The sequence below is a fragment of the Neopsephotus bourkii genome, unplaced genomic scaffold (genome assembly GCF_033783945.1).
Source record: "Neopsephotus bourkii isolate Nb327-2 ecotype Australia unplaced genomic scaffold, CSIRO-AGI_Nbou_v1 NB_1574, whole genome shotgun sequence".
Taxonomy (NCBI): Eukaryota; Metazoa; Chordata; class Aves; order Psittaciformes; family Psittacidae; genus Neopsephotus; species Neopsephotus bourkii.
The window spans coordinates 4,928,329-4,941,642 of NW_026902050.1; positions in this window are offsets into that span (position 1 = coordinate 4,928,329).

A 13,314-nucleotide genomic window follows, 5' to 3' on the forward strand; every position below is an offset into this window, starting at 1 on the left:
TTTTGCACTTGGAACATTTGCCGGTGCAGCTGATGACAGATTTAACCTCGTATTACTCATGCAGAGCTTTCATTCAGCCTTCTATGTGGAGCCCAGTACAGTTACGTGGTTCTGTAGTATTAAATCGGTGAAGTGTGACCTTGTTTAAACAAAGTTATGCAAGTTCCTCTTTGTGAACACTGGCACTGCTCAGGGGTCTGGCTATAGTGGCAGGGCAGATTCTCAGATCTGTATGTCTTTTACCATAACTGAGGAACCAGGAATAAAAAAGGCAGAAAGAAACATGCTGTACACAAAGGTAGAAGGAAGCACCTCTAGCTGGTTTTCACAAGTGGCGTTACAAACTAGGCACCCTCACTGACTTCTGGTGTAGAAAAACGACAGACATTTTTCTGTTTGTGAGCTTGTTTATAAAGAGACAACCAAAATCTACTGGAATAGATTAGTGTTTTGCTGACAGCATGCAGATGTTAGGATTTAGGTATTTATTTTTAATGCATTATATTTTCTAGCCTTCTGGATTCTAATTATGCAACTTTGCATATTTCTAGTGAATGCAGGATTTTAGAAGGAGCAGAGTAAATTTGAGGCATATAAACTAAATCAGGGGGGGTTGATATTAATATTTCACTTATGAAGGCAGCCTTTTGAGTCAAAGAGGAAATGCCTGGCAATCCCAGTGAGAGTCACAGACACCCGCTCTTCACTCAAACAGATTTTTGGCAGGAATGATCTAACTGCTTGTGCTAATTGTGGCAGAAAACATTTTCTTATACAAATAATGAAGGTCCCTGAAAATAGAAGACCATATCATGACATGACATCACTGAAACGAAAAAAAAGTTTTAAATGAGCTGGAAAAGGCAACAGAAATCTGCTGTTATGTTAACACCAAAAATCATACACAGTGCAATGGGAATGCACCTGAGGAAGTCAAACAGCCCATCTTTTATCAGTTGACTCTCCCAAGAATAAACTTTATTGTTTATCACAGGAAAAGCCATGGTTTTGTCCGGGTAAAGGTTATAAAAAGCCATAACTTGTGATAGAGCATATGATCTTAGCCCGCAACTTGTGTGACTTTGCTGTCGTCTGCATATGTGTGTTTCTGCATGTTTGTACACACATACACGCATATATATATATGTATATACTGGATAAGACAAATATTAATTGCCAAGTCTCTAGATAGCTGCATCTGTTTATACTGTACAATTACACCTTGCCAATACAATTCCTCTCTGGGCTTTTTTGTGAGGTTTGTGTTGTGAGGATTTAGTGTGGCAATGTCTTTTTCTAAAAGCTCCCTGTCAGTCATGGGGTCATCAGAGAGCTTGAGAAGGGAACAAAATTTTAAATGTGAAAGCAAAGGTACGATCCAACCTATTGAGATATTTATAACCATCTTGAATATTCGCATCCAGTCTTTTCACTAGCTCTGTGAAGTGTTAGGAAAATGATTATTTTTTTCCTGCAGTTATTTTTACTGTGCTTCCATCTGGCAGCAAAGTAAAGAGGCAGCAAGAGTTTAGGACAGGCTTGTTCAGGACAGTATTGCTGACACTTTAAGCAATTTCTCTTTTCCTGATCAATCTGTCTAATTAAATAAAACCACAGAATTGAAAAAGATGTTGGATATTTTTGCATTTTTCTCAAGTAGGCTGTGGCAGACTTTTGTCAGACTAAGCCAAAGATGACCTGTTTATGGAGCTAGCATGTTTCCAGGGTTGGGAGTAGCTTTGAAGTTGCTGGTCAGAAAAGGAGCTGCAGACATCAACTCCTCAGTTTTACCCCTGTTTTTTCTTGCTTATCTGATAGCTGAGAGGCAATGAGAACAAGCAGCATCCTCTCAGGTGGGAATGCAGGAGCATGTGACAAGCTCTGGGAATGAGTTGCTGTCGAGCTGAACTTTAGATACACCATTGTTGGGCTCTATGGCTTATCCTAGCTAAGACAACAGCATCAACAGTAAATTGTCAATTTGTGGACAACATGCAGTGCTAAATCAGAGAAACTGCAGGATTGCTGTGGCAGATATTGATAGTAACCATATAAAATAAATCTTGAAGGAGGAGCATAACTTAGTTTAACAATGCCTGGTTGCTAAATCTATTTGCTGAGTGCCCAGTGCACACATAAATGAGGAAAGCATTGCAGCAACAAAAGATATTCTTACCAATTCAACACATCATGCTGTGTCAGCAAGACCATTTACTGCTGGACACTGTTTATTTTCTTAAAGCCAACCCTGCCCAAACTCTGACAAAGCCAGTTGCTGCATACATCAAGATCAGGGTGGTACGGTTGTAGGCTGAAACCTGGCTGTTGGCTTCAGCAAAGGGTCCCATTCGGCCCCCTGGGAGCTAATTATGGCATTTGGAGCCCATTTCGTTTTCTGCTAACTTCCTTGAAGACGTGTGGTGAGCAGTGATTCATCCACCAGTTCTTCCCAGTCCCATGGGACCTGTGAACGGGTTGCTCAAACCGCTGTTTCTTTTCCATTTCCTGGAAGCACTGGTGTTTGGGGCAGGTTGCTGGGCTACACAGTGCTGCTGGACACCTTCCATGTCCACACTGGGGCCAGGGCTGGCCATCAAAACATTATCCCCTGAGCCTAATGTCCACAACATAATCTCCCTGAAAATCCCAGCCCTTCAGTTTTGTAGGAAAATTACTTTTCCTGTGAGGGACACAGGGTGTGAGGCTGTCTGTGGGAAATATTCCCAGGGAATAAAGGCTGGGAATGTGCTGAGAGCAGCATTGCTCTTTCAGGTATCAGTATAAGGAACTTGTAAAAAAACCTTTGTTCTTTCTTGTTGAGTAGAAAGTGCAGCAAAATGGGAGCCAGATCTATGAAAAACTGGACTAGAAGCTGAAATGATGTTGGGGTAGCTACAGAAGGAGGCAGGAGGGTCCCTTACGGGAGATCCATGTGAAAAGTTGTACTTGAGTGAAAGCTTATATTAAGATAGTTTGTTTTGCTGTTAATTACATTTATGAAAAAGCACAGTCTGGGAAGCGTGGAAGCCTAAACCCAGAGGCTGTGTTTTCTGGTAAGGCCTCTTTCTAGCCTCCTTCTCCCAGGGTGGCTGTTACAAGTGCAGGGTTCCTGGCTTTGCTTTCTTTATCTGTGGGGCAAAGTAACTTTCAGCAGCAAGTAAATGAAGTTCATTTCACCAGTGTCCAGGCTGTACAGAAGTGCCGTGTGTTGCACATATCAAGGCTAAAGTCTCACTGCTGTCTGGGGATCAGGACATCCCACCCTCACCCTGGGAATTTCTGATGCTACAGCTCTGCCTGGGCTGATGTGCTTCCTAGTAATTACCAGATTACCAATCTGCCAGTGGTAATAGCCACCAATATAATCTTATTTTGGGCCAATTCTTCACAAGCTTTACAGCAGATAGGAATCTCAGGGTCCTGGAAACGTTTTTCACTTTGTCAGTCAAAATATTTTGGCATGTACAATGCTTTTAATAACCATAACCGATCTGTTTGAGCCTACTCATACCAAGAAGAATTTCATCAATGCTCAGCAAGAAAAGCAGAGCTGGGCATAGTAAGAGGGAGCCTTTAAATGAAAAGAAAACTTAAAAATTTAGATTCTAGGCAAAAATTTATACAAAGGTGAAGAATTATGGTTAGTTTGCAGCATGACTTTGGTACATGTGAACAGACTTTGGAAAGTGAGATTTTTGACTCCTAAGCAGTGCAGATTTTGAGCACCTGACTATCAAACCTCAGTGTGATTAGTTGTGACTAAATAATCTAAATCTAAACAGTAAAATATCTAACTCTTATTCAGACATACAGGTCTAGATCCTCAGTCACACTGAGATGATCCAGGACTAAATGACTGGAGAAAAGTGTCATCTTTGGGAAGTCTGTACATGTTACTCTGGTCTGGGGAATGACCAAAGACAATGTCCTTTTAATGAAATTTAATGACATTAAAAATGTCATTGTGAAATGTTCCTTTTTTCTTTTTTTAATAAGAACCCCATATAATTCTGGCTCCTTTGTGAGGTCAGCCTTGTATCTGCAGCTTGGCTGTGAGAGGAGAAGGAAGCATGGGTACTTTGTTCTTGCTGGTGCCACCCCTCTGTAGCCTGTAAGAAAGCAGGCTTTAGATGGAAACTCCTTTTTCCACTCCTCTCACCTCCTATGAATCTACTCACTCTCTAATTCCCTGGAATAATCAGATTTAGGAAAGTTACATAAGGTCTAATAATTTATTTCTTCTCTTTTTTTGATGATGCAAATGTTGCCATTCTGCACGGAAATGCCATCCAAAACAATACAGTTGTTACCAGCACTTGAAAAGACTCCGAGCAACACATTCCCCAAAGAAATTAAGAGTCAGTTCTTGTTCACCAGAGGGTTATATGTAAATTGGATAGCAAGGCACTGAACTGGAGATCTTGGAGCCCAAATCTGTCCCAAAGCACTTATTGTTTAGAGCATAACTATACTGGAAGAAGTGTGATTTTATACAATTTGCCAAGGGAAGCAAACAATTCAGGTCTTGTGTGGGGGCCAGGATGGGATATTATTACTTGGCGTCATTCTCAAAAGCTGTTTTTTTATCTGTTTCCTTTTCTTAGTTCACTTTTCTCTTTCCATTTTACATTCTCTGTAATTTTACAAAGCAGTATGCTTGGCATTTGTTGTTAGATGTTAGATATTTGAAATTAAAGTGTCACAGCAGTTCACTGCCTTGTTATATTTCATTTGAATGCTTTGTGGTTGTGGATCTTATTGTAGATATGTCACATGAACTGACCGACCAAATTTCCAGAAAAAAAAGTTGCACTTGCTTTCCTTACAAGAAAGGATAACTTTGATTTTTTTTCTCTTCAATTTCTTCTTATGATTCACCTTACTTGGCAGTGAATCAGAACTGTGAGTCCTCTGCTCAGCCTCAGCTGGCAGATCCCCAGCTTGGGGTCTGGGCAGCTTCCCAGCTCTGCCCCAGAAGGAGGTGAGGGAGGAAGGGAGGGAAGGAGGGTCTCATAAACAAAGTTGCTCAACACCAGGTGAAATCTTCCAAGCTAACAAAGCTAAAATGACCTTTCAGTGTAACTCTGGCCTAGGGATAATGTTAATTTAACGTGCATTTACTCAGTATTGATTACAGCTGTGTGTAGCAATCATGATATGCCTATAGTGCCAGGAAATGTTAGTGTAATATTTCAGTTAGTCATGCATATAACTTGTATTTATTCACTTGTCATTTGTGTGGAAAAACATGAATCTACTTGGTTTGGTTTTTTTTTTCTAATGCTATGAATAATATTTATGAAGTTGTTTGTACTTCAAAACCACAAGGTGGTGAACACAGAGACATAAAAATGCAAAGAATTGTAATCTCTACGGAATGAAAATGTGAAATCAAGTGTTGAGCAAGATGCTTCTAAGGGAAATAATATATTTTCTGAATTATATTACAAGTGATTTTCTTGCTGTGTAGAATAATTTTTCATTCATTCTTTGAAGGGAAGTAAAAAAGAAAACTGTGCATTTCATCCTCTTCTCCAGCCCCTTTAACAAATACTTAGGCAGAATATTTTGTCCTCATCTTATTTTTTATTACCAGTTTGTGAAATTTTTTCCTCCCCTCTCCAGGTAGATAAACTGATAGTTTCCAGTTCTTTGCCAATGAGGAAAGGATTGTGTTTCCTCCCCCTTATCTTTTTTCCTTCTAAATGAGAGATTTTTGTGATTTAGTTGGGTGGGGTTTTTTCCTTTTTCCCATAGTATCACTTTATTGGGGTCGTGAAACAGAACAAAGTCTTACTTTGTTCTTACTCTCAGAGTTAAAGCTGGATATGTGGAGCTGACTCAGAATTATTAGAATGATACTGGTTTTGCATTTCTCTGTTTTGAATGGTCTCAACCCAGGAAGAATATTTAAGATAACCATGTCAGCTACAGGTATAGAATATTGAATGATAGATCCACAAAGATGATCTGAGATCTGGGGCACCTCTCCTATGGAGACAGGTTGAGAGAGCTGGGGTTGTTCAGCCTGGCGAAGAGAAAGCTCTGGGAAGATGCTAGAGCAGCTTCTGGTGCTTAAAGGGGCTGACAAGGTCACAGACTGTTCTAGGATTCAATGAATTTTGAGAATTCCTGCAGTGAATGAAATATTTACTTATTCTGTGCTACCTGCTGCAAGTGTTGCAGCTAGAATAAGAATTCGTGTAAATGCTGGAGCAATGCAGCAAGGGGGAAGTGGCCGCAAATCAGGAAACAAGAAATTGATGGCAGGGTGTTTCACCCTTGGAGTAACAATTGCTAGATAAGACTGTAAAAGTGGAGCAACAGTTACCAGGGTGTTGTCAGGAAAGGGCTCATACTCTGAAGCAGGTTATACCTCAATAAATCAGACTTCAAGTAGAAAGTGCATAGTGAAAGACTAGTTTCAAACAAATACACAGACCAGAAGGGGAAAGCAGTTCCTTAGATCTGAGGCCTAGGAGAGATGGTGAGAAGCGAATTGCACAAAGGTAGGAAGATTCATTTGCAAGGAAAGGAAAGTGAGTGTTTTAGTGTATCAGCAAAGGAATTAATCACTAAGTTCACGGACCAACAGTGCCACTTAATAAAGCTGTTTGTCTGGAATGTTCTGCTTGACTCTGGGCTGCAGCCTAGAAAGAGAAGGAAAGAAAAACAACCCACCTTACCCACATCTTGGAAACTCCCCAGAAAAAAGGTCAATAACTTGAGGGTGGAGGAAATGCCTGATGAGGAACTGCCTGATGTGCATAAAATACTCAGTCTTGGGGGAGGGGAAGTTTGACAGCAGGTCTGCTTTTGGAATACAAGTTACTAAGGAAGATCAATTCAGAGCTAGGTGGGGACACCATGAGGCTTTATGCTGCAGTTAGAAAGTTCTTGTTGGACACTTTGAATGTGTGACAGCCTATTGCTAGCCAAATTGCCAGTTCTTTACCAAAGTCACCTGCTAGCCAAATTAATAATATACATCAATTTAAGAACAGAATAATATCTGTCCAGTGAACTATGCACATTATATATTTACAGGGCTATTAAGGGTGTACAGCAAGGCCTGCAATGGAGTCAGTGGGAATCAGTTTCTTTCTCCAGTCCGTCTCTGCATTTCTATATGCTTTCATTTCAAAAGAATCAAGAGTCTAGCCCTGGTGACAAAGAGTGCCTTTGCATCACTTCACTTGGTCTTCAGCCAGAGGGAGGGAAACAGAGCCCTTGTCAAGGGTGTGAACTTCCTTCATTCCCAGGGCAGTGGGCTAGCAAGTGGTGGTGGCGTGACACACCAAAGGTTGAGCATTTTATTCAGAATCAAAGCTTCCTTCCGAAATTGCTGGGCTTAGTTACAGAGTGCTTCATGTCCATCCTGCTGAAAGGAGCAGTACAGCTTCTAAAAAGTTTGTGTTTCAAGAATGCATCTTCCCAGTGATGAACTACTCAGTAAACACTTCAGTTAAATGCCTCTCAGACATCTGTAATCGTTCAGTATTTCAACCAAGTAAACTGGAGATGTTTTAAAGCTTAGCACTGTTAACATACAAATGCTACTGTGGTGAGAGACAGGAAGATGTGTATCCTGAGGAAAATTTTTACAGGCACAAAGGAAAAATTGTACGCTGAGTGAAATAGAAGTGTTATCTAGTAATTCAACTGCAGTCCCAAAAGCCAAAGTTCTGAATTCCCCCCTCTCCCAACTCTGGACATTTTATTATTATTTATTTATTTATGTCTATATTTCTTATTATATTTACATTATTATATTTATATTTGTTATTGTGATATTTATTTATTATATGGGCATATTTATTATTAGTACATATGCTAAGCAGCCTCTGATAAACTATTTTTTTTCCTTAGAAGGCTTATCAGACATAATAACTGTTTTCAAAGTGAACTTCTCTAGGTTACACTGAGGAAAACAACAGGGTAAGAGGGGTGAACTAAGCTCTGGAGAACACGTACAGCGCCCTCCTGCAGGGTGCTTGAAATTACACTGTTCTGTTAGCTTCTGTCTCCATTGTGATGCAAGGGAAGTGGAAAACACTCTCTCACAGCAATACAATAAAGCAACCAGACCCAGCAGCTGGGAAATGGGCTAGCTTCAAAATAGCACCTGTGCAGATAAGCCTGTGAAAAAACAGTAAAAAAACTCAGAAATGGTGATTTCTGAGGAAAGGCGATAGACCCAGAGCCCTTTTGTAGGGGGAAGTTATTACATATATGTACAGTGGCCACCACATTTAGAGCTACACCACTCAGTGATGCTTTGGCCCATGTGACTTCCCTGGAAGCCAGCACCAGTACCTGTCTGTCTTTCTGCCTGTCCCTGGGGCTCAGGCAGTGAGCATCCACATGGTCAGTGTCCCTCGTTTTGGTCTGTGTTGGTACATGAATGCCCATTGAAGTGCAGGCATTCAGGGACCCATCTCTCTAGGAAGGGTCAGTGCTGGAAAGCAGAGCAAACAGGTCCCTGGGCATTGAAACCAGGCAGTCAGGGCAATGTGGTCCAGAAAGTGAATGGCACGTGAAGGTTTAGAGGTCTCTGGCGTCGCCTTATTTCAAATTATAGCCAGTTCACAGGAAGTTTAATATTAGTTGAATATTATTATTAATTAGCAGGTATTATAACAGTCTGCTCTGATTCTTTTTTTACATCCTACTACATCAAAGTACCCAGATAGTAATACTAAAAAGAAAGCTTCATGAGAGTACTGGCTCAGCTGAGAAGCTACACATAGTTAATGATGCTGTTCTCCTCTCACTGCAGATATTTTTTTACACATTGCCTGAGCAGATTTGGCTATTAGAGATACAGCCTAGTACCCACTTGCCTTAGGGAAGAGCTAGGGGCTTTAAGTAATTTTGGAAAATACAAAGAACAATCTTTCTGATGAGTGTGTTTAGAAAAAGAAGCAATAAACCCACCAAGCTCAGTGCTGTTTGACTCAGCTAAGAAGGGAGGAGGCGTTTGCTTTGGCAGAGTATCCTTTCAAATCTCAAGCGGTTCCTTAGGCCAAGATCTTTGGTCTTAGATAAATTTATGATGCAAAAGTGCATTCTCAGCCTTTTTCCAGCTGTTTACAGAAATGAGACATGTCTTAAGGAGATTGTACACAAGACCAATAATATTTTAGTGAGACAGGAAGAATACAGGAGATGGAGAGCTTTATAATAATACATTCATTACCACATGAAGTGATTTAAAAAATGTTTGCATGCCTATATATGACAGATCTTTCATAATAGGTCGCTAATGAATGTTGGAGGCAAAGAACAGGATTCTTCTTTCAGAGAATGGGTAATAGTGTAATGATGGTGAAGTAAATTTAATCATGTTAAATGCAGTTCCTGCTTTTTGCAATTTTGTCACATTTTGAAGCATGTTCACTGAAGAAAGTAATAACTTAGAAGAACTAAACTCTGAAAGCTAATTGTTGTTTCACGTGAGTATTTACTATCCAGAGTGTTCAGTGAACTTGATTGATCTGAGCAATGCAAAAAGGTGAGGCCACAAGCACAAGAATTTTATAGCACCTATAAAATACTATATACAGTTTTTACTCAATTTTATGCTGTTAAACTAAGCATTTGGTATCATATGGCACTTTAAGTACTTTGATTTATGTTAAGACAGAAATTGCATCTGTAATAAACATTTTAAAGTATGAGTTTAAGAGTAATCTACTGTATTTATTTGTGACATAAACACTCACCTGCAATGCATTTGAGAATCGTCTTAGCCTTAACTCACACTGCACATTACAGCCATTAAGCTTCAGGAAACAGCAAGGTCATATCCAAGGTGAAGACAGAAGTGACTGGGAAGAGAGGGGTGGTGTGGCAAGCATTTTGAAATAGCAAATGGGAAAATATTCTTTTTCTCCTGTTCAATGTTCCAGATACATGACTGTAATTTCTTACTGTACTGTAAAGAGTCCTACGTTATACTGAGCAAGATAAAGTACCAATCCAGTCTTGCTTAATATGAAATATTTAAGCACACAGCCATGAAAATAACATGAAAAACCCACTGACATATTTGAATGTAAATATAATCTAATAGCATGAGTTTCAGGTTTATGAAAATTCCCTCACGATGGATGAAAGCACAGAAACCCTTTGTTGTACTGCAACTTGCTGCTGTGCTCCATGTGAAGAATCCTCCCACCATTATCACCTTTGCTATTCTGGTATAGAATTAATTATGCTCATTAGGAGCTGCTTAATAGTAACATGAAGTGGTAATTTTAAAATTATTTAGATAGCTTTTTTAATAGTTTAAATAGCTTAATCCTTCCATCTTTGAATATTTTTTGTATGATAGTAATAGAGTGTTGGTAGAGTGGCAATAATGCAAGTGTTTAGGAATGAATGGAATTGTTAGGAATGAGTGACAGGGATTTACTGGCAGAGTGGGATGTTAACACTTATTTGTTTATTTCTTAAGAAACCACAGAATATGTGAATTCAGATGGATCTCAGGTTTTCCGAGAGCAAGCAGAGGAGAGATCATGAAAAAGCAAGGCACATTATAAAATCATGAGCTTGAAGTTTACAGGGTAGCACAGTTCATTTGGGTAATGACTTAGAAAAAAAAAAAAAAAACCCAAAACAACAAACCCAGTATTCTTTAGTTTAAATAATAAAGTTAGAGAGAGATCACTAAACAGTATTCAACCTTCCAGGTTGCCTGTGCCTTGTCTCACTGTTTTTACAGGAAAAGGAAGGAGACAGTCTTTTTCTGTTCATTACATGCTGACGGAACAGTGGCACACAGGACATCTTAGAGTAAGGAAGCCTTGGACTGTAATATTACAGAGTTTTCCATACACTGAATGGAACAAGAAGATGTCAAGCCAGTGCTTAAAAGTCTACTGCTAAGTTTGCAGACAGTCAAGATGATATCCTTTGCTGAGTATTTATTTTTCCAGGTATCCTTTGTCATGGTACTTGGCAGAGACAATCTGCCACAGTTGTCAGAAGCTCTTAAAACTAATTTTGCAGGGTGCATTTTTTTTGGTCTTTAATGTAAAAAACACTGCAAGAGAGGTGCCCAGCATAAAATCCTGATCCGCAAGTCAGCTTGAAAGATTGTAAAATCTTTTGTGGTAGTTAATTGATTAATTGAAGTGAACCAAATAAGAGCTTTGGTGAGGATATCCCTAAAGCTTCTGAAAGCTGTTCACTTCTATGCCTTCCATTGGTATAAACAGCTGAATCTGGGCCATAATATTATCATCCTACATCAGAAATTGCAGTTTAATAGGTCTACTCACTATGTGGTTTTCCTATTTCTTTGATTACTGAGCTAGAAAGCCTTTTTTGAGACTTAAGAGATGAAATCTGGGATTTTTAGATCTTCCTTTAAATATCCTCACTGATAAAATTGATCCAAAGTTAGAGAAGACAGATTCTGTGGGGTCCTTTTGTCAAAGTGCTGGCATTGTGTCACTGCCTATGAGAGTTACATGTTAGGTTGATTTGAAATCAATATGAAAGTATTATACTTTAAATAATAAAATCAAAGTATTACTGCTTAAGCAGTGATAAAGCATTAAAATGGCACCTCTGAGTGTGTGCTGGTTACCTCTCTTCCGGCTTTAACTACTACTTCTCTGAATTTACCTGTGCCTTCTGAACTGACATTTAGAAATAGTCACAGGGACATGTTTCTGATGATACTAATCTGGGACTCTACAGATTTGTTGAGTTTAACTTTGCTGGGTACAACTACCTGGAACTTTATAGCATAGGCTGTTTTGTTTCTTGTTGTGAGAGTTATCTTTCTTGACCTACAGTATAATGTCTCTGAAATACCTGTGATTTAAGATTATGCTCAAAATGGACCAGGAAGGTCTTGAAGAAGCAGCTGTCAGCCATAGAGAAGTCACTTCTTTTGACTTCAGCTCTGTATTTCATGATCAGGGTGGGATGGGGCTCCCTTCACCCATATCAACAAGGGATCCAGATGTGTCCTGAGGCTTCTCAGCGTTTTCTTACCAAGAATGACACTGGGAGTGTAGTCTGGGGGCTCTGGCTTTTTGCAACAGCCATATTTCTGTCCTGGAGGGAAACCAGAGTATGTGCAGGAACAAAAAACATGTTCTGTGGATCACAGAGACCTGGAGAAGTACTGGGTGGTATGACACCGGTCTCCTGGAATAATTGGGCTGGTTAGCTATATTTACACAGCCTTTGCTACATATAACTTCACTTTCCAAAGTTATCCTTTTTATCTGTGTATATATTTCCTTTTCATTATGCCCGCTATGAAACTCAAGGTGATCAGCACGTTCACGCATTACCTTTGAGCTCCCTCAAGCGGCAAGGAAACCCCCAGGTTTGTTGTGCGGGTGCTTTCGCAAAGAAGCCTTGCTGTTGAAGACCGTGTTTCTTAAAAGCGACTATATGAAACTGAAAAAGCTGCTCTGATTTCGAAAAATCTCGACTGGTTCAGGGCAGTTGGAAATGCGACACTATTATTTCACAACATAGTTATCTTTGGACAGTTCTGTTAAAAAAACATGTATCAAGTGAAAAGTAAGCATTTTATGCCCCATAGTAGTTTGTGTCAGTGCTTGTTTGCACTATAGGCACATGGTTCCAGCATGTTTCAAAAACTTATTTTGACTTTCTTGAATGGTTACAGATAGAATTAATGACTGAGTAGCTGGAAGGTGCACATATTGGTTCATGCAATGTCAGGTAAGAGTCGACACTTTCTATCATCCTGAAAAGATAAATAAATCCTTTGGCTTAAATAACAAATATTTCTGCCATCGTGAAGAACATGTTTTAGTCAAAAAGCACCATCCCTCAATTGGTGGGTTCAGGTCATCTTTGGTGTAAGAAGATAAAATTTGATGGAAGACTGGACTGTTTTATATTGAATAAATAGCTTTTTCGAGGGTTTCTCTAATATGGGAATACCTTTTAGGACCTAAAGTAAAAAAGTAAAGTAAAAAGTAAAAGACTTCAAGATCCAAAAGGGGACCATGAAGAAATTTTACAAGCTTTTGTATCTCTATGCTTTTTACAGGACTATTGCAATGTACCCCTTAACCTTTCTTTTTACTTTACTTTTATTTTTATTTTTATTTTATTATTTTATTTATTTGGGGGGGGGGATTGTTGTTGTTGTTGTTTGTTTGTTTGGGTTTTTTGAGTTTGAGACTGGGTACAAGAGGTTTATTCTTCTTGAGTGTCTCAAGAAAAATACTGGGGTAAAAACCCGAAGCTTAACTATGCGAGGAAAAAGCCGGGTGAAGCTGTGGAGGAGGCCAGGATGTATCAGGGCCGAAG